Below are 4,601 nucleotides of genomic sequence, written 5' to 3'. Positions count from 1 at the left end.
TTATTTGTTTTTTCAATAGCAGTTTTGGGGAGAGGCCTGGGCCTCAGTGCTGCATGTGTTTTTTTTTTAATTGAAAGCTGGTATTTTTTTTTAGAAGCGCCAGTACAATGAGCTGTAAAAACACTCTGTGGGATTTTGAAATGGTGGAGTTGCAATGAGGTGCCTGCTGCATATTATGCTTTTTGATAAAAAGGGAGGAATCAGCAGCCCGAGCACTGCCTTCACCTTTGCGCTCCAGGTTCTGTGGTTAATTCCAGACATTGGTTTCTCCTCCTAGCCAGACCGTCTGCTGGTACAGTAGTACCTCGCTAGACGAATGCCTCGCTAGACGAAAAACTCGCTAGACGAAAGGCATTCGCTAGCGAAAGGCTGTCTCGCAAGACGAATTTTCCTATGGGCTTGCCTTGCAAGACGAAAAATCCGCGATTCCCCCCCCCGTCAAACCGCTCTTCCCCCGTTGGTGCTCCGCAAGACGAAATTTTCGCTAGACGACAGCACTCGCAGAACGAATTAATTTCGTCTTGCGAGGCACCACTGTATTTAGAAAAACAGAGAATGTGGCAGGGAATCCTGTCCTTTTAAAAGCATCTTCCCTGCTTTTCAATGTGGGGGACAGAATACTCTTACTTGATATCATGTCCCACAGTGCACAGTGGCAATAGTGTGGGTGGGTGGTCTCAGTGCTAAGGCCTTTACTGGGAGGGTGGGACTCACTGACTGGATTCAATTTCTTGACCATTAAGAAGAGTTTGTACCACAAGCACCTTATTGGGTCTTCAAACAACACATATGTAGTAGGTTGTGTAATATAGGACTGTGTCTTCTGCAGGGATATTATTTGAAACAGAGTATGATGCTGCCAAGACCATCCAGTTTTCTTCTTTCTCTCTTCCCTCCAGGAAAAAAAAAGTTTCTATTCCTTACAACTGAGGATAAGCTGGATAATGTCTCAGCAGTAGCTGGTAAAATATCATAAGTGGGAAGCAAAGTTGTGATGGTCTGTGGTGTGGCTTAACTGATATACATGGCAGCCCTCCTATCCTCTGCTTACTATAGTTTTTCCCTTCCCAGTACTTATTTAAAATGTAAATGAATAAAACGCCAGAAATGCAAGGTCTTGGAAGCGAGAGAAATATGCAAAATAAAGAGATGAATTAAGCTGGCTTGATCTTTGTACCTTCCTTTCTGCCACACTGCAGGTCAGGGGAATGCAGTTTGAGGATCCCAGGGTCTGTGTTTTTGTTGGCCAATGCCGCAGGAGCAGCACCTCTTGTTTCTCTACATGTTGAAAGCATATTTTCCAACTCACTTCAGCTTAGATTGAACCACTTTCCGTTGGCCTGAAGCATTCAGGGGTTTGAGGTCTGGCTTGACAACAGTGAACAACAGGTTTGTCGAGGATTAGGCAAGGTTGCATGCAACACACACATAACACGCTGCCCAGATGTTCCCAAACCCACAGGCCACCTAATCATAAAATCAGCTTACAGTGTGAGACTTTTAAAAGAAAGGTTTCTTTCAGTTTTGTGGCTTTTTTCCCTGTGGGTTTGGAGTAGCTGTGGGTTTGTAGTGGGTTTTTTCTTCTTCCTCCTCTCCCCAAGCTTTCTTTTAAAGCCTTGGGAGTTGAGAAGCAACTTTAAAAGGCGGGAAAATGTTAAGGCTTCATTTTCCCCAGACCTGTACTGTGAATGCAGAATTAAGGCATCTGCTAGATGTGGGGCCTGTGCTATAACAACTAGAAATGGCCACCCTGGGACATGGAGCTGGTAAACGTTTCCAGTGATACATTTTCCCAGTCTTCTGGCTCCCTGCACACACCTTTCAGGGTACCATGTATGGAGAAATGTATTAATGTGCTTGTGTGTGTGTGTGTACTTCTCTGGTGGTTAGGAACATCGTGGTAGTGGACGATTCGATCAGTAGGAACATAGCTGGGAGTGTGATGGGCCTATGGACTGCAGGATGAATTGCCTGCCTGACGCAAAGGTTGCAGGTGTTACCTGATGCCTAGATAGCTTGGTAGGTAGTGCTGGGGAAGAGTTTGTGGTCATGGTGCACGTTGGCACCAACGATAAGGGGAAATCTGGTTGTGTGGTCCTGGAAGCTAAACTTAGGTTGCTAGGTGGGATTCAGGTATCCAGTGAAGTGCTTTGGGGGGTTTAGGGGGGTACAGAGAGAATAGAGGAAGGGGAAATTCCATTGTGCAGCCAAACATCCTTGCATTAGCAGGAGCATTTTGTGGGATACCACCCTCGTGGGCTACAATGGCTGCCACGAGTGCTGGAGGTAGTATGCCTCTGAAAAACAGTTGCTAGGAATCACAAGTGGAGAGGATGCTGTTGTGCTCAGGTCCTGCTTGTGGGCTTCCCACATGCATCTGGTTGGCCACAGAAGAGAGTGCAGGACTAGGTGGACCTCTGGTCTGATCCATCAGGGCTCTTCACATTCTTAGGTTCATATCTCAGCTACTTTATAAACCAGAGTTTAGATCCTTTCTCTCCCTCTCTCTCTCAGCAAAACAGACACAAAATCTCTGAGAGTCTGAAAGCTCACTGGTTCCTCTTGGGCCATTTTTGTCTTTTTAAAAAATAGTCTCTATTAATACACAGACAGACACAGATATACAAATATACATATATTTGCATCTCTAGGGAGTGTCCCTCTGCATTTAGAGAAAACACAGCATTATTATTTATTGCTCTTGATTTTTGCTTTCAGACATTTGAGTTCATTATTACGGAACTTTTGTTTGATTACTGTATTTTAGTATTTTGTTGGAAGCCACCCAGAGAGGCTGGGGAAGTATAAATTATTATTATTATTATTATTATTATTATTATTATTATTATTATTATTATTATTTTCATCATCCTGAAGTTGAGGCTCCAATACTTTGGCCACCTCATGAGAAGAGAAGACTCCCTAGAAAAAACCCTGATGTTGGGAAAGATGGAGGGCACAAGGAGAAGGGGACGACAGAGGATGAGATCTTTGGACAGTGTTCTCGAAGCGACTATCATGAGTTTGGCCAAACTGCGGGAGGCAGTGGAGGATAGGGGTGCCTGGCGTGCTCTGGTCCATGGGGTCACGAAAAGTCGGACACGACTGAACAACTGAACAACAACATTATTATTATTTATTATTATTAAGAGGAAGCAAGTGGAATGTTCAACAAAATGTCGCAATGGTCTCCATCATCCAACAGAAACGCTCTTGTGTTCAGGGTTCCAGCTGGCCAGCCTTGCCCTTTGCTTGCCCTTATGTGGAGGGCCCTGCCTGGCCAAGATAAGCATTACTATCCTATTGAGACTCATCCTGATGGGATTTCAAAAAGGACAGCAACTGATGGATCAACCCAGTATACAGTATAAGGTACGTGTCTGATGGATCTTTTGTGCTAGTGAATGGAGTTGAGGCCAATGTGCTGGTGTTGTGAGTGGCTCAGGCTCGCCTTTAACACAATTGAAGCCAGAGGTAGCAGAAGTTTTAAATTGCTTCCAAATGCATCCTTTCGCCAGTGCCGACTGTTGGGATTAATGTACACAGATGTTCCTGTTTTATAGACTGTGTAGCTTACTGCCCATTAAACCAGAGTAACAGGAGGCCTCTCCTTGTGTGTATCACTGTTTAGGGGCACTGGACTTAATTGAAATCCTGGCTGTTAACTTTATATAAAATGAGGAAGAAAAGGAGGTTGGTGGATGGTAAGGTAATTAGTCTTGTAGCTTTGAGAACAGCTGTATAAGAGAATAAGGCTAAAATAAAGGGCAGGTGAAGAAAGAAGCTACAGTAGTAGTTTAAAAACCTTTTTTAAAAAATTGCTGCTGGCTGTCCCGTGCTTCCACCGCTGGCTGCCTCGTATTGTGCTGCAACATGTTAATTAAATTAGCAAAGCTATTCACATTTCAGAAACAACATAGTGACGGAATCAATTGGTAAGAGCACCTCATTTATTGCAACATGGATCTTAAATTTAAATTACGTGTGCTTACCTAGTTTCCATAGTTAATCCTTTTATATTATATTTAAAATTCCTTGATGTTTTCATTTTTGTAGAGAATTGGGTGTGTGTTTTTTAAGCTATCTGATGGCACCGTGCAATGTTACGATTTCCATTCTGGCACTGCGGCATTGCTGCACTTCCCATTTCTGTCCCTTTTCAATATTTAGAGCACAATCTTATGCTACTTTGCCTACAAGGAAGCCTCGTTGAACTAAGAAGGGCCTATAGCTGAGTGGACAAGCACAGGAGGTTAAACCTTTCCTTAAAAAAATGCCTCTCTATTTCTCAGCTTTAATTTAACTATATGGACCTTTGTCGGCAAGGTGATGTTTCTGCTTTTTAAGATGCTGTCTAGGTTTGTCATTGCTTTTCTCCCAAGAAGCAGGCGTCTTTTAATTTCGTGACTGCTGTCACCATCTGCAGTGATCATGGAACCCAAGAAAGTAAAATCTCTCACTGCCTCCATTTCTTCCCCTTGTATTTGCCAGGAGGTGATGGGACCGGTGGCCATGATCTTAGTTTTTTTGATGTTGAGCTTCAGACCATATTTTGTGCTCTCCTCGTTCACCTTCATTAAAAAGGTTCTTTAATTCCTCCT

The sequence above is a fragment of the Lacerta agilis genome, chromosome 1 (assembly GCF_009819535.1).
Source record: "Lacerta agilis isolate rLacAgi1 chromosome 1, rLacAgi1.pri, whole genome shotgun sequence".
Lineage (NCBI taxonomy): Eukaryota > Metazoa > Chordata > Lepidosauria > Squamata > Lacertidae > Lacerta > Lacerta agilis.
The sequence above is the reverse complement of the archived record's forward strand: the minus strand, read 5'-3'. Positions refer to the sequence as shown.